The sequence below is a fragment of the Aquarana catesbeiana genome, linkage group LG03 (assembly GCF_042186555.1).
Source record: "Aquarana catesbeiana isolate 2022-GZ linkage group LG03, ASM4218655v1, whole genome shotgun sequence".
Lineage (NCBI taxonomy): Eukaryota > Metazoa > Chordata > Amphibia > Anura > Ranidae > Aquarana > Aquarana catesbeiana.
In genome coordinates, this window is record NC_133326.1 from 61,945,691 (window position 1) to 61,968,771 (window position 23,081).

At 45.0% G+C, this 23,081-nt stretch overlaps 1 protein-coding gene across 1 annotated transcript in view; it reads right to left on the reverse strand.

Moving 5' to 3' along the window:
- Positions 1–23,081, reverse strand: part of HOMER2 (homer scaffold protein 2) — a 287,886-nt gene that overhangs the window by 121,391 nt on the left and 143,414 nt on the right. The gene's annotated exons all lie outside the window — the stretch shown is intronic.

Here is a 23,081-nt window from a genome sequence, read left to right on the forward strand (position 1 = left end):
TGTCTAATAAAATGCTTTAAAAATCTGTGTAGTGTTTTTTTTTAAATTGACACTTTTTTCCTAGGTGAATGGGTAGGGGTACGCTGTACCCCATACTCATTCACATAGGGTGGGGGGCCGGGATCTGGGGGCTCCCTTATTAAAGGGGGCTCCCGGATTCCGATAAGCCCCCCGCCCGCAGACCCCGACAACCAACGGCCAGGGTTGTCGGGAAGAGGCCCTTGTCCTCATCAACATGGGGACAAGGTGCTTTGGGGTGGGGGGGCCGCAGCGCGCCCCCTCCCCCAAGGCACCACCCCCCATGTTGAGGGCATGCGGCCTGGTACGGTTCAGGAGGGGGGGGGGCGCTCGCTCGTCCCCACCCCCATTCCTGTCCGGCCGGGCTGCGTGCTCGGATAAGGGTCTGGTATGGATTGGGGGCGACCCCCCACGCCGTTTTTTCGGCGTAGGGGGTTCCCCTCAAGGTCCAACCAGACCCAAGGGCCTGGTATGCCTCTGGAGGGGGAACCCATGCCGGTTTTTCATTTAAAATTTGGCGCGGAGTTCCCCCCTAAAGATTCATACCAAACACAGTGCCGGCATTGGCGGGGATCCAAGTCGGATCCCCGTTCATTGAAAGTCGGACACATGCCGGCTTCATGTCGCAGGGCGAAGTCGGATCCAAAGTAGGACGGCTGTCGTGTCGCACCAGTGTGAACCCAGCCTGATGCTCTAATACATTATGCGGTTGATTTACTAAAACTGGAGCACTCAGAATATGGTGCAGCTGTGCATGGTAACCAATCAGCTTCTAGCTTCAGCTTGTTCAATTAAAAAAAAAAAAAAAAAAAAAAAAAAAAAAAAAGGAAGCCAATTGGTTTGTATGCAGAGCTGCACCGGATTTTGCATGCTCCAGTTTTAGTAAATCAACCCCCATAATTTCCTATGTTTTCAAACACACAGTGTTGTCTCTATCGCCCTAATGAGTAATTTACAGCATCAGCGATACTTTGAAAAGTCAGTGACACACAAGTATGAGAGGAGAGGCCCTTGTCTGTCAGTGTGTGAGCTCAGAAAATGATAGGAATTACAGACGGATTTGCAAGCTTTCATGTCAAATTACAGAGAGGCTTTAATAAAGATGGTACTAGAAGAGGACTTCCGATTTGGCAGATTCAGGAAAATCTGGATGTCAAGCTGTTATATTAACTGTTAAGATGTGGGGCCTGTTCTTATAAACGGTGCACACATGCAGAGCTCTATAACATGTCATTAGTCTTTTAAATGACTGTTGAAGCTTACTTGGAATTGTACAAACATGGCTCTTTACTGTATATACCCAACAATGCCCTTCATTATGGAAAGATTTCTGCAACCGGTGCTGGATTAAGGGGCAAAGCCTATTCGGCAAAACACACTTTTACAGACCAATAAAGTCATCCGAAACAAAGATTTAGGCTGCATTCTTATATTTTCTAAAGGATAAAAGGAATCTGTCACTAAGAAAGAAGTGCTTGGCCCAGTATAACATGGGCCCTAAACATAAATATCTGAGGAGTCCTGGCACAGGGCAGGAGCCAAACCACCAGAGACCATGAAGCTGTTTGTTTATATTGTGACGGACCCCCGTCCTCAAAAGGACCATATCCGCCATAAATGCTCCCTCTGTTCAGTACCAGCACTATCCAAGACCTCTTAGCTCACCCAGTCATTAGCTGTAACTCAGTGTAGGGTGAAAAACAGCAAACTCTTTATTGAAACACATATACAAACAGATATACAAGTCAGGGGAATCTCCCTTTGGAATTCAGGGCAGGGTAAACTGTCCAATCAGTAAGAGGAGCTCTGGGAGGAATCCGCCCCTCCCCTCTCCATCCTGCCCCCAGTCCACATGCCAGGAACACAAATACAAAACATCCATCCCATAATACATTTCTTCTAATGCCGTGTACACACGAACGTTTTTTCCGTCAGAATAAACTCTGATGTTTTTTTCTGACGGAGTTCCGATGGAGTTACGGTGAAACGGACTTGCGTACACACGATCACACCAAAGTCCGATCGTTTAGAACGTGGTGACGTACAACACGTACGACTAGAAAAAGGAAGGTAAATAGCCAGTATCCAATAGCTGCCCTTGCGTCATTTTTGGTCCATCAGAATAGCATACAGACGAACAGTTTTCCCGATAGGAATTGATTCCGTCAGAAAGATTTAAAGCATGTTCTATTTCTAGGTCCGTCAGAATTTTCGAAAGAAAAAGTCCGATGTAGCCCACACACAATCTGAATATCTGATGAAATGATTCTGTCGGACCTTTTCTGCCAGAAAGTCCGGTTGTGTGTACGCGGCATAAGGCAGACAGACACAACAGAACAATGGGACACAGCCACACCCCAAACGATCCCAGCAAACAGTCCACAACAGCATGAGACAACACACAATATATACAATGTGGCTGTACAGTGAGTCCGACTAGCACAGATTATCTCAGTCACCCTGTGCCCCTAATGGACACAGGGTGATTTACACATAGGAGGCGCCGGGGGAGCTGGACACGGTGTTTCCAGAGCTCTCTAAGGTAAGCTGGGTTCCACGAGCCCCCCCCACCCAAAGTGACTCCCGCCACAAATATATCATAAGCGTTGATTTTCCACTGCTTTTTACTGTGCAATGGTACTATTGCTCCACCCTCCATGTAAAAACTCCCTTGGAAAATAAAATTAAAAACAAACAAAAAAAATAATCAGCAAAATTTAAAAAAAAGCTTCTTTCTGGCATTTGTTCGCCTAGACAAGAGCGACCCACCTGACTTGCATTCCCAAACATTTTGTCCCAGAAGAATCCTTAAAATAACTTATAGCTCTCGAGGAACCCATGCCAAAACCAAATCACTGGGGATCTGTTGCAAAAATGACATCTACACTGGTGGTCAAGAAACCCCCTCCCCTTACACAGTGGTGGTCAGAATGCAACTCATAGAGGCAGAGATTTTTGGTGTTATACAGTGTGTATAGAAAAGAATCGCCCCCCTTTAAAATAATCACATTTTGTTGCTTAGCAGCCTGAATAAAAAAAAGACAAACACAGTTTTTTGTTTTATCCAGCTGTATTTACTCATCAATATAACAATCCAAGTGAATGATAGAACACCAACATGTCAGAAAAAAAAAATCAAAAACAGAATATCTGAATTGGAAAAAGGATCACTCTCTTGTGTCAGTGTTTTGTTGAACCACCCTATGCTTTAAAAGCAGAGGTCCGCCTGGGGGGGAATAAAAATGAAAAGGCAGCAGCTACAAATAATGTAGCTGCTGACTATTACTATATGGACACTTAACTGTCCAGGGGGCCCACGATAACAGCACCCCAGCTGATCTTCGGATCGACTGTCGGGTGCAGCCGCCGCCATTCCAGGTAAGGGAACCTGGCTGTGAAGCCTTTCAGCTTCACAGCCGGTTCTCTACTGCGCATGTGTGAAGCGCGCTGTGTGTTCTAAATGGCCCAGCGGCGGAGGAAGGAGAAGGGGGCCCAACTTCCGAGGGACAGTGCCACGGCCCAGTATCCCGGAAGTGGAGAAGGGGACCTGTCAAAAACAGGTCCTCGTTGCCCCCCCTGAAAGGTGCTAAATGTGACACTGGAGGGGGGGAGGAAGCAATTAAGTGGAAGTTCCACTTTTGGGTGGAATTCTGCTTTAAATTACAGCCTTTAGTCTGTTGGAATATGTCTCTACTAACTTTGCAAATATAGATTTTGCAATATTTGCCAACTCTTCTTTGCAGAACTGCTCAAGTTCAGTTAAATTTAATGGTGACTGTTAGTGGACTGCAGTCTTCAAGTCATTCCACAGATTTTCAATGGGGTTTGAGTCTGGGCTCTGACAAGGCAATGCAAGGACATTCACCTTTTTCTCCTTCAACTACTATGCCGTCATTTTTGCTCTGTACTTTGGGTCATTGTCATGTTGGAAGGTAAACCACCTTCTCATTGACAAATTTCTGGCAGAGGGCAGCAAACTTTCCCAAGAATGTGACGGTATTTTATCCCATTCATTTTTCCTTCTATCCTGACAAGTGCCCTGTTGCAGAGAAACACCCCCATAACAGGATATTACCACCTCCATGCTTTACTGTAGGAATGCTGTTATTTGGATGGATTTCCACTAAACATATCGTTTGGTGTTGAGGCCACATAATTCCATTTTAGTCTTTTTCCATGCGGCCTCAGAATCTTCAAGGTGCATTTTGGTAAAGCTCAGTTGTAACTGCATGTGGCCTTTCTTGAGTGGCTTTTTTCTTGCGAGCCTCCAATACAAGCCACATTTGTGGAGAATTTGTGATAGTTATCACATGCACACAATGATCACTCTTTGTCATAAATTCCTGCAACTGCTTCAAAGTTGCTGTAGGCCTCTTGGTAGCCTCCCTGACCAATTTCTTCTTGGCTCTTACATCCAGTTTGGAGCGACATCCTGATCCAGGGAGGGTCTGTGTTGTACCAAATATTTTCTTTTTTTTCATCATTGGTTTTTTATTGATTTTTGCAAAGAGTATATAACAATACAATGTGCACATTGTATATTAGGTACATTACATTCGTTTAGTTGTGTACAAAGAAACATATTATCTGAATAATGTTATAACATAAAGCAGAGAACTGTCATAGTGCCGCTTCCGATATCGGAGATTAATTATGGCCTGAGTAGCACCGCCCCAGGCGCCCTAATGGGAACACTTTTCACCCGGGGGGGTGGCACTCTGCGTGGACAGTCTCCGGCTTAGATATATCATAGGTAAATGAGTCTATAGACAAAAGCAGTAGGAATATTCAAGAGAGGGAAAGAAAAAAAATTTATCAAGAAAAAGCGGTAACGATATGTTGCCTATCATGAAAATAAGAAAGGTTTCTGGATCATCAGGTGAATGGTTATGAAAGGAATGAAGCAGCTCCGGTCCACAACTCCCATGGCCTCCATTTATATTTCACAGTGTGTGTAAGGCCTGAACTAGAGGCCATCATCAATTCAAAGCTGTAGTGGAGGTTTACCGTATCTAGAGTATGTTCAACGGAGGGGGTAGCATCCGTTTTCCATAGTCTTGCGATACATAATCTTGCAGCTAACAGAATATGGGTCACTATGTATCTGTAAGGTGTTGGTATTGTTTCAATAGTGAGGTTCAGCACAGCTAGATCGGGTGATGGGTGTAAATTTTGGTGTATAACGTCTGACATTATTTGGAAGATCTTGTTCCAGTAGTTACGCAATCGTGGGCATGTCCAGAAGATGTGAAGTAGATCACCTTTGATTGAACACCCGCGCCAGCATTGATCACCGATAGAAGGATTGAATTTAGCAATTCTGGATGGGGTTAAGTACCACCTGAGATGTATTTTTTGGGTGTTTTCCCAGAGCGTGGCGCATTTTGTAGATTTATAAATTGACTGGATCGCTTTTTGCCATTGGTGTTCCGTGTAGGTCTGACCTAAGTCATGTTCCCAGTGAATATGTGGGGGCTTCTTGTTAAACTGCTGTTTCTGGTGTAGAATATTATAGAATAGGGATATTCCCCTGCGCTTGGGGATGGAGGACGTTAGAAAATCCCATGCTTTAGGATGTATAGTGTATAATTGAAGGTGGGAGTTTTTAAGGCAGTGCGTGACTCGGAGGTAGGTGAAGAGTTCTGTTTGGGGTAAGTTAAATTCTTGTTTCAAGAGGGTAAAAGATTTGGGTTTGTCTTTGAGTAGAATGTGTTGTATGGTTCGGATTCCGTTCTTGGCCCAGTGGTTTAAATTTAAGTCTGGAGAGAGGTGATGGAGAGTTTCAATGGGGATAGGAGTGGGAGGAGTGTCGGGTGTGACACCGCTGTTGTGTATTAGTTTTTTCCATGCTGAGATTGACGCCACCATGGTGGGAGGTGTTGCCGTCGACAGTTTTGGACCCCAGGGTGAGCTCATCAACCAAGATTGTAGGTTTGGGCGAAGCAGGTGGGAATATTCTATTGAGCTCCAGGGTTTGGTAGGTTTTGTGCTGAACCACTCATCGAGCTGGTCTAGTATCGCTGCTGTGTGATAGTCTTCGAAATCTATTGTCCCTGAACCCCCCGCCAATCTGTGATTTCTAAGTGTCGAGTGTGCGCATCTAGGTTTGGTTTCATTCCATATGGTTTTGTTAAGTATGGATTGCAATGATTTAAAGTAGTATTTAGGTAGGGGTACGGGTAGAGTTCTGAATAGGTATAGGATTTGGGGCAGGTGTAGCATTTTGAATGCTGCCAGTCTACCAGACCAAGAAAGGTTGTGTTTGGTTATGGCCTGTGCATCTACTTTTAAGGTGGCGAGGAGAGGTTTGAAATTGGCTGCAAATAGGTGTTTAACTGATTTCGTGAGGTGGATTCCTAAGTATGGGATGCTTTGGTCGGCCCAAGCAAAGGGGAATTGTGCTTGTAGCAGGTTTCGAGAAGTAGCGTCCAGTTTAAGGTCTAGAATATGGGACTTAGTTACGTTAAGCTTGTAGTATGATACGCGACCGAACCAGTCTAATAATTTTTGGGCTTCAGGAAGGGAGGAATTTGGATTGGTGAGCACTAGTATGACATCGTCAGCAAAGAGGCTGATTTTATGTGATGTTTTCCTTATTGTGACTCCTGTGAGTAGGGGGTTTGAGCGAACATGTTCCGCGAGTGGCTCTATGAGCATGTTAAAAATCAGTGGGGACAATGGACAGCCCTGGCGAGTGCCATTTGTGATGTGAAAGGTTTGTGAAAGCATATCTGCGGAGTATACCTTCGCAGTTGGGACAGTATATAGAGCCAAGATAGCGTTGTATATGAGGTCTTTAAATCCAAGTTTAGTTAGTACTGCTCTGAGGTATGACCAGTGTACCCTGTCGAACGCCTTCTCTGCGTCCAAAGAGAGGAGCAGAGAAGGCGTTCCACTGGACTCAATATGGTGTATTATGTTTACCATCCTTCTTGTGGCATCAGGGGCTTGTCTACCTCTAATGAATCCTGATTGGTCTGTGTGAATGAGATCAGGCATAACAACCATAAGGCGTCTGGCAATCGTTTTGGCATATATTTTTACGTCAAGATTCAATAGGGAGATAGGGCGGAAGTTTTGGGGGGAGGTGGGAGCTTTACCTGGTTTCGGGATAGTAATGATAAGAGCGTTTAGTGATTCATCAGGGAATGTTGAGGAGGAGGCAGCAATGTTGAAGAATTCTGTCATTTGGGGAAGTAAGTGTCTAGAAAACCTTTTATAGTATTCCCCCGTGAGACCATCTGGTCCTGGGGCTTTGCCCGTTGGTAAGGAGGATATCGTATCAAGAATTTCCCTGTCTGAAAATGGTTCGTTGAGGGAGGTCAGTTGAGAGTCAGTCAGCTTTGGTAGTTTAATTTGTTGAAGAAAGTTGTTGATATCTTCATGGGATGGTTGGTAAGTAGTGTGGTCATGTTTGATGTTGTAGAGCTTACTATAGTAGTCGCTGAAGGCGTTCGCTATGTCCTGGGGGTTAGTCAAAGTGTCGGTTGAGTGTGGGTAGGATAAAGTCGTGATTTTGGATTTGATCCTTCGTCCTTTGATGCGTTGCGCTAGTCTTTTACCTGCTTTATTGGACGTGGAGTATGTGGTAGCTTTAAGCTTACGCTGGATCAGGTCATAGGAGTGGAGAAGAAGTGAGCGCAGGTCACGTCTTAGGGTCAATAATTGGGCTTGGGTGTTCGGGTCTAGGTTAGTCTTATGTTGGGATTCAAGAGTCGCAATTTGGGAGGTAAGGGTGTCTATTTGCTGCGTCCTCTTCTTTTTACATACAGAGCTCAATTTCATGACAATACCTCTAATAACCGCTTTGTGCGCGTTCCACACCGTCACGGGATCCCCCACTGACCCTTTGTTTAAATCAAAATAATCACTTATATGTTTTTCTATATCTAAGGAGTAGGTGGGGTGCTGTAAGATATAGTTGTTCGCTCGCCAGAGGAACGTATTCCGCTGGGGCGGCATGTCAGTGATGGAAATAGAGATTGGGGCGTGGTCTGACCACGTCACGGTGTGGATTACAGATGCGCTGATGTTTTGTAGTAGCCATTTGTCTGTGAGGAACAAATCAATCCTAGAATAGGAATTGTGGCGGGGTGAAAAATAGGTAAAATCTTTTTCGGACCCATGATGGCATCTCCACACGTCAAACATGTCGTGTGACGTGAGGAGCCGCCCCAGGGGTGACTCTCTTCTTTTCGCAGGAGAAGTAGTGTCCATGTGGATATCGGGAACTAAATTGAAGTCTCCGCAGACTATCAAATGACCCTTGCAAACCGCTCGAGCCTTAGTGAAGGCTTTCTTCAGGAAACTGATCTGGCGGGTATTGGGGGCGTAGATATTCATTAAGGTATAACTAACTTTGTTGAGGGTGAAGGATAGAATGAGATATCTACCGTTGGGGTCAGGGGTTTGTTGTAGCAATTGGAAGTCCAGCCCTTGTTTGATCGCTATGAGAACTCCTCTTTTCTTGGAGCTGTAAGCGGCGTGGTATATTTGGGGGTACTGCCGATTATGGCATAGGGTCGTTGCCGCGGGGAGCAGGTGGGTTTCCTGGACACAGAGGATGTCACAGTCCAATTTTGTCGCAGTGTGCCATAGAGAATGCCGTTTTGCCGGGTGGTTGAGGCCCTTGGCATTGAGGGACACAATGTTGCAGGGCATGATCAAGGGATGTTGGGGAAGTGTGTTTAGTGTAGAAGAGTCACTTACAGTTAGTTGCTTGTAGCTTGCGGGAGTTTGGCGATGGTGTCGGTGGTTGAGTTGCTGGATGGATGGTCACTTGCGTTGTGTTGGAGATCTGGACCGGAAGCCGCAGGAGGGAACTGGAGGAAGGCAACAAATTAAAAGGCTGGAAGAGCCAACAGTGAGAACAAGAATTGATAATAGATTTAACTTTCTACTGCAATCTCGCTGTATAGGAAACGTGGCGGCGTAAATAACAGAGAGCTTATGAGAAGCTATGCCGCAGGTGGGGGAAAACAGTTAGTGTTCAAAAGGAAAGAAATAGAACAATTAGGAGCATTGCTCAAGACAGCGAGGGAGAAATGAGCTATAGAGGTTATGGCCCAACTTATTCAGGCATTCGTGTGGGTATGGTGGATCTTGGGGTTCTGGTTGTTGCGCCTGTGGGAGGAGTTTCGTTGTGGCAGAGGGGAGATCCCGTCCGTTGGGGGTTCCAAAATGATGCCCCAGTCGTGGAGAAGGCGCAGTCCCTTCATTAGGTCGTTGACAGCGTGGGTAGTGCCATTTTTCAGGATGAGGATGGTCGCCGGATATCTCCATTTATATGGGATTTTATGGTTGGAGAGGCCTTTTGTGATGGGATTTAGCTTCCTCCTCATTTGCAGGGTGAACTTGGAAAGATCTGGAAAGATCTGTATTGCCTCGTAGGGTCTGGGCAGGGGAGCTTTGGCTCTGGCTTCTGACATCAATTTTTCTTTTATGTGGAAAAAATGGATTCGCATGAGTACGTCTCTTGGTACTGATGCTGCTAGATGAGACGGTTTGGCAATCCTGTGAATTCTATCGATGACGATATCTCTGGGAGCCGCGTCGGGTAAAATAGTGTGTATGAGGTCCTTGGCATATTTGGGGAGATCGTTCGGGGGTATGGACTCAGGGACCCCTCGCAGTTTGACGTTGTTACGTCGAGAGCGATCTTCCAAATCGGCCAGCTTGGCCCGGACCCAGTGTTGCTCATCTTTAATGTCATCCACCGCGTCTATAATGTCATTCACTGTGGCTGAGCATTCTGTCATTCCCCTTTCCATATTAGAGATTCTATTGTCCATAGAGTGCATCTCTGTGGAGATTTTACAGAATAGGGATGATAAATCTGTCATCAGAGAGGTTTGCAGGGACATCAGCATCTCTTTTAGGGTTGTGTCTATTACTGGCTGGCCTGAGGTGGGGAAAGATGCCATGGAGTTATGCAGCGCCTGGTTAGACTGAAAGGGGTTGAAGGCTTGGGCCTGTACCGCAGCGCTGATATGAGGAGAGTGGGAATGCGGTATATCCATCCGCATCCGAGCTTTAGCAGGGCTGGAAGTAAGGGGATCAGATCCAGGGTCCTGGGTAGGGGATATAGGCAGAGGAGCTGTGCCCATTTCACTGTGGATGGCGTCAGGGAGGTCTGTGTAAGCCTCACTTGTGTCTGTCAGGCCGCCGGCGCCATCTTGGATAGTACTGACCTTGTCCTGAGGAAACAGGAACGTAGTAAGTTTTCTGATTTCCCTTTCTCCCATCCGTTTGCGGGACATTGTCGGTCGGCACCGCGGGAAGCTGTGTAGCGATTTTGGGGTGAATCGCTCCGGTCTGTCAGGCGTATTTCGTTCCGGTGTTCTCCCTCGCTGTGGAGCTATGAGATTAAGCAGCCATCTTCAGCGCCGGCTAGCCACGCCCCCCGTACCAAATATTTTCCACTTCTTAATAATAGACTTCACTGTGCTTCTAGGCATTGATAAAGCCTTTGAAATTTTTTATGTATCAATCTCCTGACTTGTGCCTGTCCACAACGTTATCCTGACGTTCTTTTGACAGTGTCTTGCCACCCACAGTTGATTGTTTGCTTAAAGTGATTGTAAAGGCTGTTTTTTTTTTTTTTAAAACAACAAACATGTTATAGTTACCTCCTCTGTGCAGTTGGTTTTGCACAGATCAGCCTGGATCCGCCTCTCCTCAGGTCCCTCTTTGCTGCTCCTAGTCCCTCCCTCCTTTAAGTGCCCTCCAGCCAGCAGTTTGCTACAGAAGTCACCCAAGCTGAGTCAGAGCTCCCTGTATCCATTCAAAACACAAAGCCCCCGACCCTTCTCTCCCCTGATTGGCTGACTGACAGCCGCAGAAGCCAATAGCACCGCTGCTCTGTTTCAGTCTATCAGGAGTGTACTGGATGGCTGAGGGGATCGTGGACATCGCTGGAGAGAGAAGGGGCTTAGGAAGGTAATTAGAGGGTGCTGGGGAGGCAGCTACACACACAGAAGTTTTTAATCTTAATGCATAGAATGCATTAGGATAAAAAACCTTCTGCCTTTACAACTCCTCTAAGTTGCACTACCAGGGACTGGTATGCTCCAGGAAAGCTCTTTTCATGCTGAGCGAATCAAAATAACCACAGCTGATCACAGTTGAAAGTCAAATGGCTTTGTCTGCCATTGAGAAGGTGATTAGCTACACTGAGTTTACAAGTCATTTTTAGGAGGGGGGGTCCTTATTCCAACTCCGTGATTCTGTATTTGAATTTTTTTTCCGACATGTTGATGTTCTATCTTTCACTTGGATGTTATAAGTTGCAACTAGGTCAACACAGTTGGATAAAAGAAAAACTGTCTTCATTTCAAGCTGCAAAGCAACAAAATTTGATAAATTTAAGGGGGGTGATTCTTTTCTATACCCACTGTATTGATGGCTTGTCTTGTGGCATTGGCCCCAGAACTATGTAGGCGCCATCTAGTGGGAGTTTTATCTGCTACAGCTTAAGGATTCCCGAATAATGTCTGGGGGAACCCTGGTTAAGGATAGCAGTACTAAACCTTCCTGCTGGAGCCTGGGATAGCTGAAGGTCTCAAATCCTTCAAAAATGTGCAGTACTTCTGCACAGTGCATCTCATAAAAAAATTGGATCCTCCGCTTTCCCTTGATCCTGCAGTGAGGTCCAGTGACATTACTGATGCCTAGAGGAAGTGGGAAGAAGCCAGGTACAAGATAATAATAGATTTTTTTTTTTTTCCAGTGAACATTTTTACCTATGGGGGTGTGGGGAAAGGGCTGTAGAATAATGTCCAATTTAGGCAGAACTTACCTGTTCATTTCCTCTCATTGTTTGCAGAACTACAGTCAGCAATTAAGCTATTTTGGAAAGGATGGTAAATATTTGACACAAAGAAAAAAGATATTCACTTTACTTTATTCAATAAATAAAAATGGTAACAAAATTGAATTTTGTTTAAGAAAAAAATGACCCAGTGTTAATATTACCAGCAGTTTCCTATTCTTGTCATTGACCTTGATAATAAAAACAAATCTTTTCTTCCAGAACGCCAATACATTCATAATGCAGTGCTTGAATCTATTACCATTCCCCCTACAGAAGTCTTACAAAAGCTCACAGGCAAGCAGATAATGACTTGGAGTCCACAAAAAGATTTGCTGGAAGCCTAGAAGTGAGAATTGTTCTATTCTATTTTACCAACAGCGTATCAATATGAGAGACTGAGAGGACTTGTGACGAGCACAATGCGGGTTGTCATCGTTTTAAACAAACATCTCATTTGTCAGCAGGGACATTTTAATAATAACAGTCCTGGGCTTTAGAGAATCATTTTCATAAGAAATATTCTTCTCAACGCACGAGCAGAAATGATCTACAACACATGCCGTCTGATTCAGGAGCAGGCGTACAGATAATTACATGAAAGGAAGCCTTGCCACGGGGTATGAAACATTTAAGTGAAACAACATGAGGACTACATACATTTAATGATGGGTATTCAGCATAAATATGCATACAGTAAAACCATGAAAATGCTGCCTAACGTTTCATATTCTCTTCCTGAAGGGAAGGAACTGCTAAAAGGCAATATCTGCCAGTATGATGTAAAGAACAATGCCTTGTGGAAATCTACAGCAACCAAACCCATTTGCAAAAATCTAAATTGCATCGCATTCCCTAAGGTTGTACTGACCATAGGGGGTCGCTTACTTAGCCCGTCGACCATATATAGAAATGCCCTGTAATTTTCCAATGAATAAAAGGCACTCTCTGATTGGATTAGGAGGAAAGGAAGGGTGATGATGTCCAGATCTCCACCTCGTCCAAAGAACGCCTTGTATTCAGTGAAAAAAAAGCACAAGGCCTTCTATGGATGACGGCAGTGCCGAGCGAACAACTCTGTGGTCAGCGTGGAGGGGAAGACGCTCGGCACAGGACTTGGACCTGGAAGATCACTGCCATCACTTAGTAGTGCCAACTACTACAGGAAATTTCCACAGCAGCCTCTCAGATATGAAATATGCAAACTTACATTGGTTCAAAGTGGGACCAATGGCTTCCTCTGATTGGCTGAGGTGGAGATCATGATGTCATTTGCCCACCATTCCAGGAGTATGCAATTCTACGTCCACCAACCAGGTACACAGGCTCTATAGCTGCATTGGATAAATGAACTGGGAGGGATGTTCATTAATGTTTACAGGTCTGGAAGGAAGCATGCTCAATTCCTATCAAGAGAAATATTTGTCATTTTTTTTATATGTTCTTAAACTGTGGCGCATAGTCAAGTCTCTTCCAGACCAATGGCGGCTGGCATTTTTATTTAATAATTTGGGGGGGGGGGCGGATGGTCGGTCATCCAGCCCCGCACTTACCCCATCTAGGTCAGGGGTGGGCAGCGGTCCTACAGGTGGCAGCTTCCATTGTGTCTTCTCCTCTGCATTACAGCAGCTTCCGCCATGCGTCTCCTCCCTTCTCCTCCTAGGCGTCCAATAGAATCACCTGTCCTTTCAGCCAATCAGGTGATGAAACCTGCTTCCTGATTGGCCGTGAGGAGGATCAGTAGACAATAGCGAATATACATTCGCTTTGTCACACAACTGGGTGGGCTCAGGGCGCAGTGCTCTGCGTCCTGAGCCCACCCTTTTCTGAAGTCTACAGTATCTCACAAAAGTGAGTACACACCTCACATTTTTGTAAATATTTTATTATATCTTTTCATGTGACAACACTGAAGAAATTACACTTTGCTACAATGTAAAGTAGTGAGTGTACAGCTTGTATAACAGTGTCAATTTACTGTCCACTCAAAATAACTCAACACACAGCCATTAATGCTTAAACCGCTAACAAAAGTGAGTACACCCCTAAGTGAAAATGTCAAAATTGGGCCCAATTAGCCATTTTCCCTCCCCGATGTCATGTGACTCATTAGTGTTACAAAGTGTTAGGTGTGAATGGGGAGCAGGTGTGTTAAATTTGGTGTTATCGCTCTCACTCTCTCATACTGGTCACTGGAAGTTCAACATGGCACCTCATGGCAAAGAACTCTCTGAGGATCTGAAAAAAAGAATTGTTGCCCTACATAAAGATGGTCTAGGCTATAAGAAGATTGCCAAGAGCCTGAAACTGAGCTGCAGCATGGTGGCCAAGACCATACAGCGATTTAACAGGACAGGTTCCACTCAGAACAGGCCTCGCCATGGTCGACCAAAGAAGTTAAAGTCACATGCTCAGCGTCATATCCAGGGGCTGTCTTTTGGAACAAAGACAAGTGTGTCTTGTCGATATGGTGGTGGGAGTGTCATGGTCTGGGGCTGTATGAGTGCTACTAGCACTGGGGGGCTACAGTTCATTGAGGGAACCATGAATGCCAACATGTACTGTGACATACTGAAGCAGAGCACGATCCCCTCCCTTCGGAGAGTTCAGAGATTCCAACATGATAACGACCCCAAACACCTCCAAGATGACCACTGCCTTGCTAAAGAAGCTGAGGGTAAAGGGGATGGACTGGTCAAGCATGTCTCTAGACCTAAACCCTATTGAGCATCTGTGGGGCATCCTCAAATGGAAGGCGGAGGAGCGCAAGGTCTCTAACATCCACAAGCTCCGTGATGTCATCATGGAGGAGTGGAAGAGGACTTCAGTGGCAACCTGTGAAGCTCTGGTGAACTCCATGCCCAAGAGGGTTAAGGCAGTGCTGGAAAATAATGGTGGCCACACAAAATATTGACACTTTGGGACCAATTTGGACATTTTCACTTAGGGGTGTACTCACTTTTGTTGCCAGCAGTTTAGACATTAATGGCTGTGTGTTGTTATTTTGAGGGAACAGCAAATTGACACTGTTATACAAGCTGTACACTCACTACTTTACATTGTAGCAAAGTGTCATTTCTTCAGTGTTGTCACATGAAAAGATATAAGAAAATATTTACAAAATGTGAGGGGTGTACTCACTTTTATGAGATACTGTATTAGAGTCTCTGGCTCAAATCACATGCTTCCAAAAAAAGAAAAAAAAAAAAAAAAAAAAAAGAAAACCTCATTGGAATCCATGCGTCTGGCGCTCATTGTGTAGACTAGGTGGCCGCACTCATGGATGGGGGTGGGGGGGTGGGAGACGCCTGTGCGCACCAAATGGGTGGGCCGCCACTGCTCCAGACTGTAACATCTGCGAGTTGAAGAAGCCAATGTAAAACTTGACTGAGACTGGAGGGTACTTCAAAACCAACAGGCTAAAAAGTTTGTATCCTAATTTCTGAAGTAGAGACTGTGACATCATCAGCCCACCTCTTTGTCACAGCCAATCAAAGGAAGGTTTGTACTCATTTAAAAAATACAAAACCTTTGTTTGAATGGCTGGGCATTGCTCAGCCTGACTCAATTTTGTTTCAGGAGTGGGACGGGAAGTCCCCTTTACCGCTGCCAGATCTCAGCACTGTATGTAGGTGAGGTTATATACAGTTCACACTGCGCTGACAGTGCATGGAATGTATTATTGAAGGAAATAGTTTGTTTGGACCAGCTTGGTCCAGTGAATTATTTAAAAGTTCACTAAAATATGAAGTTGGGCTTTAAAGTGGAAGTAAAGGCAAAACCTACTCCCTCCTCCATTCTAAGCTTAACCACTTCAGCCCCGGAAGATTTGGCTGCTGAATGACCGGGCCATTTTTGGAGATTCGGCACTGCGTTGCTTTAACTGACAATTGCACAGTCGTGCGACACTTCACTCAAACAAAATTGACGTCCTTTTTTTCCCACAAATATAGCTTTCTTTTGGTGGTATTTGATCGCCTCTGCGTTTTTTTTTTGCGTTATAAACAAAAAAAGAGTGACAATTTTGAAAAAATAAAAAACAAAAACACAATATTTTGTACTTTTTGCTATAATAATTATCCCCATTTTTTTTTCTTTTAAAAAGCTAATTTTTTCTCAGTTTAGGTGGATCTGTATTCTTCTACATACTTTTGATAACCCCCCCCCCCCCAAAAAAAAACGCAATAAGCCTATATTGATTGGTTTGCGCAACAGTTATAGCGTCTACAAAATAGGGGATCGATTTAGAGCATTTTTATTATTATTTTTTTTTTACTAGTAATGGCAGCGATCTGCGATTTTTATCGGGACTGCGACATTATGGCGGACACATCGGACACTTTTGACACACTTTTGGGACCATTAGCATTTATACAGCGATCAGTGCTATAAAAATGCACGGATTACTGTAAAACTGTCACTGGTAGGGAAGGGGTTAATACTAGGTGGCAATTAAGGGGTTAACACTGTTCCCTGTGTGTTTCTAACTGTAGGGGGAGGGGACTGACCTAGAGGAAATGACCGATCGTGGTTCCTAGCTATTAGGAACTCACGACTTGTCACTCCTCACAGAACAGAACACACGTCCCTGTTCTGCCTCTCACTGCGACCGCCGCCCACGAGCATCTGCACCCCCGCAGTGTAGCGAGCGCGTGCGCCTATCCTGATCCCACGAGCTGACGTATAGCTATGACGGCTCGCGGGATCGTGCCAACCTGCTGCAGTATAACGACTGCGACTGGTCGGCAAGCGGTTAATCTATCTAGGCCCCGTAAAGAAAAAAAACATTCTATACTTACCCATTCTTCAGTGTGTAGGAGAAGCAGCCGACAACAGAAGCCCCATAGTAAATTTATGGGGGACATCACTTCCCAGGCATTTCCCAGTCATTGTCAGCTTTCTCCTGCACACAGAGGGTGAAGCGGAAGACCGGACCGGAGCGGCATCAGAATAGCAAGTATAGTAATTTGTTCTTCACAGGGCTAGATAGATTAGGCTTAAAATGTGGCAGAGTAGATAGTTACATAGTAAGTAAGGTTGAAAAAAAGAAAATAGTCCATCCAGTTCAACCTGTGTAGGTGTACGTGTGTCAGTGTCTATAATGATTTCCCATATCCCTTGTATGTTGTGTTTTTTTTTAAGATGTACATTGAGGAGTCTTTTAAAAATATCCATACTCCCCGCAGCCACCACCAATTGTGGGAGAGAGTTCCACATCCTTATTGCCCTGACAGTGAAGAACCCCCTACATAGTTTAGGGTTAACCCGCTTCTCCCCCGGTCTCAATGTGTGACCCCGTGTCTTCATACAATCTCTGGGACTGAATAGTTTTTTCCTATGCTGGGATCCCCATTGAGGTATTTGTAGATCGCTATCACGTCCCCGCTTAAGAGTCACTTCTCCAGCGAGAATAAATTTAGTGTTTGCAGCCGGTCCTCTTAATTGAGGTCCAGTAGGTTTAGATTTAGGTAGGTTTTGCCTTTACTTCCAATTTAATGGATAAACTCACCTTTGGGAACACGTTACATGTTCAACCCGTTTTTAGGGTGGAACATGTAACTTGTTACCGCTCCTGCGGCCTCTCCCCGATCCCCCTTCTAATTGTGACAGCAGAGCAGAGATCTTCTCCCCACACTCGCTGTCACAAAAGCACACGGCCGAGTGAGGCTCCACCCACCCGCATCATTCATTCATAGAGTTCTGTGACTGAATGAACTACATGTACCAACATCTTTTGTGGCTGACGGCTTGTAGTTCTTAATGAGCTACCAGGGCACTGATGAGCACTCTATGTAGTTAATGAATTCTTCCGGTTGTTCAGTAACTGCCTGACTATGCAGGAATGGGCAGACAGCTACACAGACAGTCTGCAGGAGCTGAGATTACGCCCACAATCTGCTAATCACAGGTGCAATGCTCTCCAGGTTCCGAATAAAATAAATACACTTTTTTTATCTGCAAGTGCATTTATTATTTTTTTCAGCAAGGTGAACTTATCCTTTAATTATTAAAAAAACAGTGAGCTGGCAGCTCTTTATTGCAAAAGAGACATCCCATATCTTTTCTGCAATTAAAATCACTTACCCGTCTGCTCACAGTCTCCTTTTGAATGCCCACATAGCTGCGCATGTGCAGCTCAGCGTACATTCGCGGCACTCCCTGGCTTTCCCGGAATTACGGACCCCCCGTGTGCACACACTGGATGACATCATTCTGCCACCAGCCAATCAATCAAGAGAACAAAAACCTGGCTCCCAGAAGTAGCCAGAGAGAAGAGCACAGCGGCTGGTGAGAGATTTAACCCCGGCATTGATGGAATGAAAAGGTGATTATTTCTGTGTTTAGTTCTGCTGTAAGAAAAGGGCCAGCATAATTTTAACAATGATAAGAATATTTGATAAGATTTAAATTTTCTAGATATCAATTCTGAATGTTTACTGTGCTTGGCAGATTGCAAGTGTGCTTTGCCTCGACTGACCATCTAAGTGGGTTAGTGATAAAAGCGGGATGCTCCTAACCAGGGCTCTATTTCAAAGTGAACTGTAGGCAAAGCAGGAATGTAATGACAGAACATTGAGACAAAACGTATTCTTCTCAGTCCTGCAAAATACACTCACCGGCCACTTTATTAGGTACACCTGTTCAATTGCTTGGGAACACAAATTGCTAATCAGTCAATCACATGGCAGCAGCTCTATGAATTTAGGCATCTAGACGTAGTCAAGACGACTTGCTGAAGCTCAAACCGAGCATCAGAATAGGGAAGAATGGGGATTTAAGTGACTCTGAACGTGGCATGGTTGTAGGTGGCAAACGGGCTGGTCTGAGTATTTCAAAAACTGCTGATATACTGGGATTCTCACGCACAACCATCTCTACAGTTTACAGAGAATGGTCTGAAAAAGAGAAAATATCCAGCGAGCGTCAGTTTTGTGAAGGAAAATGCTTTGCTGATATCAGAGGAGAATGGGCAGACTGGAGACGATAGAAAGGCAACAGTAACTCAAATAACTACTCGTTACAACCAAGGTTTGCAGAATACCATCTCTGAATGCACAACACATCGAACCTTGAAGCAGATGGGCTACAGCAGCAGAAGACCACACCGGGTGCCACTCCTGTACAGCTAATAACAGGAAACTGAGGCTACAATTTGCACAGGCTCACCAAACTGTAGATGAGAAGATTGGAAAAACGTTGCCTGGTCTGATGAGTGTTCATTTTCAGCTGCGACATTCAGATGGTAGGGTCAGAGTTTGGCGTAAACATAACAAGCATGGATCTATCCTGCCTTGTATGAATGGTTCAGGCTGGTGGAGTGATGATGTGGAGGATATATTCTTGGCACACTTTGGGCCCGTTAGTACCATTTGAGCATCGTTTAAACACCACGGCCTATCTGTGTATTGTTGATGACCAAGTCCATACTTTTAGGACTACAGTGTACCCATCTTCTGGGTAATGAGTACACCATCAGCAGGATAATGTACCGTGTCACAAAGCTCCAATCTTCTCACCACTGGACAATGAGGTCCCTGTACTCCAATGGCCTCCACACTCACCAGATCTCAATCCAATAGAGCACCTTTGGGATGTGATGGAATGCGAGAGTCACATCATGGATGCGTGCCCGACAAATCTGCAGGAACTGCGTGATCTTATCATGTCAATATGGACCAAAATCTCTGAAGAATGTTTCCAAAACCTTGTTGAATCTATGCCATGAAGAATGAAGGCAGTTCTGAAGGCAAAAGGAAGTCCAACCCGGTACTAGCAAGGTGTACCTAATAAAGTGTCTGGTGAGTGTACATGTGCCTATTGTTTGACCAGATTAACAATATCTAGTAGTTAACTTCTTCATTTAAACAGAAAGATTTGTATCTGTAAAAAGCTTCCAATGCTCTGGGAGGTAAAAAGCACACAATTTTTTAGAAAGAAAATGTACAGAGGGAAAAAAAAAAAAGTAGACTATTTGGAATAGCAGCATAGAGGCCACAGTCAGCAGTCTGGATGAATTCTCAGAACCTGTTTATCTCATGAACACCAACAAACAAGCGAAACCTAATGGAGGCTGCTGTGAAGTCTTCAAATGCCATTACAGAAAAAACTGATGCAAAAAAAAAAAAAAAAAAAAAAACACATAAAAAGGCATTAGGAACTAGGATGTGCTGTAGAGATAACAGAATGTGATTCTAGTCTGTGACCAATTTTTACTCCAGTAGGTGGGCCTCCTGCCTTCACTTTTGGTTGCTATAGCAACACCTGAAAACATGGGGCGATATCTGTAAGTCAACACCATTTCTTTGGTAACTTGGTTTGGATTTTCAGCTTTAACATCTAGGGGGCCAATATTACAAGCCTTCTCATAAATCCTCTGTACATGGCTTGCATTAAGATCCGGAACCCAGCCCAGTGCTGCACTGCTAATGTTTAATTTGTAGAATTACCGGAGCTGCAGAGGTCAGTCTGCGAGCAAAAGGCCTGTGCACACATACGGTTTTATAAATACACTCACGCTGATTCTGCCCTGGGGTTCAGCAGTAACAGCAATTAGGCACGGACTGGAGGTTTTATTGAAAATCTATGGAAATGCTTGAAGTGACTTCAACAGCTTGTGACTGAAACAGACTTGTTTATGTCTCCAGTTCCCCATAGCGTATGTCACGGCCTTACAAGAGGTCTCATCCATAACAGCGCAGGAAAACTGGTGGCCCCTATAGCAACCAGTCAGTCCAAAACTTTCATTCTGCACTTTAATAAAAAATTAAAAGAATGACTCCTTTTACCTACCATGGGTTTTTAATAAGTATTTGTTAAAGTCTATCTTTGGGAAAAGTAAAAATCCTCCTTTGAAGTGGGTCTGCTCCTATACTGCAAGGTATAAGAAAGTACGAGCCCACAGCTGGAAAAAGGGGTGAGATCTAATGATGAGTCTGTTTAGAATCGGACCATTAGTGGGCAAGCTGAATGTAGCAAGTTGATTGATCGATCAACTTTAATACAACCAGCCTGCCAGATTTCTACTGGTCTTCTCCTGGCTGGAGGGGGGTTCCCCCGCTCTTCCCCACCCCCCTGACCGGAGAAGACAATGGCCCATCAGGAGGAATTCCCCCATCAACACTGTCTGTGTTGATGGGGGAATTGAGCAAATTTTTTTGGGGGGGGGGGGGGGGGGTGTTGGGTGTCAGGGAGCTGGAGCATTAAATGTATAATGCAGCAGTGTGATCCAGGTGATCCAAGGAGAGAAGGGCAGAGAGCTGAAGCATTGTGTGTAAATGGCATGTTAAATTCATGTTAGTGGCCTGCGGGATTCAAAATTTTGAGTTTAGTAGTCCATGAGGTCCGAAAGGTTGGTGACCACTGTTCTACTGCATTTGAAGAACCCTAAAGTGGAACTTTACTCATAACAACTTGATAAAAAAAAATCATGTTCTTTAGCACGAAACATACATCCTACACTAATAATTATGCTACCGAAGTGAGTGCGTGCTGTAAATTGCCTTCAGCATTGTTAGTGTTTCTTTTTTCTGGAGGCTGCCATTTTGCTAAAGCCCAGAGCCCCTGAACAGTAGGGGTGCAACGGATCAAAAAACTCACGTTTCGGATTGTTCCTCGGATCAGGAGTCACGGTTCGGATCATTTTCGGATCAACAAAAAAAATCTTCCCCACTGTAATATCCACAATCTCCCCCACTGTAATAATATATTAGCAGGGTATGGCAGAGTATTGCAGGGTATTGGCGGTTATATTGGCAAAGTATTGGCAGGGTATTGGAAGAGTATTGGCAGGGTATTGGCAGGGTATAGAAGAGTATTGGCAGGGCATGGAAGAGTATTGGCAGGGTATGGAAGAGTATTGGCAGGGCATGGCAGAGTATTGTCAGGGCATGGCAGAGTATTGTCAGGGCATGGCAGAGTATTGTCAGGGCATGGAAGAGTATTGTCAGGGCATGGAAGAGTATTGTCAGGGCATGGAAGAGTATTGTCAGGGCATGGAAGAGTATTGTCAGGGCATGGAAGAGTATTGTCAGGGCATGGAAGAGTATTGTCAGGGCATGGAAGAGTATTGTCAGGGCATGGAAGAGTATTGTCAGGGCATGGCAGAGTATTGGCAGGGCATTGCAGAGTATTGGCAGGGCATGGCAGAGTATTGGCAGGGCATTACAGAGTATTGGCAGGGCATTGCAGAGTATTGCAGGGCATTGCAGAGTATTGGCAGGGCATTGCAGAGTACATCCGAACTCTCCCCTCCAGTGTACAGATCAGTACACAGAGGGGAGAGAGGAACCGTCGTCATGACATGACGCCGGTTTGTTACAAGTGATGGCTCCGTCATTTGACGGAGCGATCACGTGGTAAATGGCCGCTGGGTGTACCAAGATGGCCGCCGCTCCGGAGCTAGGCCAAAGCCGCAGCCTTTCCTATGGCCGAGGCCACAGAGCGCTCCGCGGATCGCGGGTGTTGATCCGTACGGATCACGGATCAATGACGATCCTTGCACCCCTACTGAACAGCAGTAAATTTTTAGAATCTGCCTCTACAAATTCAGCACAGTGCCTAAAAATACAGAACTGCAGAGCAGGGTGAGACCGTGTATTACTGGATTTTAAACAGTATAGGTACTTATTTTTAATGTTTCACATAGCTATACCTGCAAAAGGGAGCCAGCTCGAAGTAATCTAGCAGGACTTAATTTTCTGACTAAAGATCCATTTTAAAAGTGATACTAAAGTCTTGTTTTTTTATAGTTAAATATAAAACATGTTATACTTACCTGCCCTGTGCAGTGGTTTTGCACAGAGCATCCTGGGTCCTCCTTCTCAGGTCCCCTGCCGGTATTCCTGGCCCCACCCTCCTGTTCAGTTCCCCCCCACACCAAGAAGCTTGCTATGGGGGCATCCAAGCCGAGAGACAGATCCCTGGTGTTAAGTCAGACATAGAGCCGTGGCCCGGCCCCTTCTCTCCTCATTGGCTGACTGGCTTTGATTGCCAGCAATGGGAGCCAATGGTGCCGCACTGCTGTCTCAGCCAATGCGGAGAGGAGTGTCGGGCAGCTCAGACACTTCTACAACATTGCTGGATCGAGATGAGGCTCAGGTAAGTATTAGGGGGGCTGCTGCACATAGAAGGCTTTTAATCTTAATGCATAGATTGCATTAAGATAAAAAAACCTCCTGCCTTTACAATCACTTTGAGGACATCTACATGGGGGAAACAACTCTATGCAGGTAGCACAGAAAAAGATGTGGGCTGA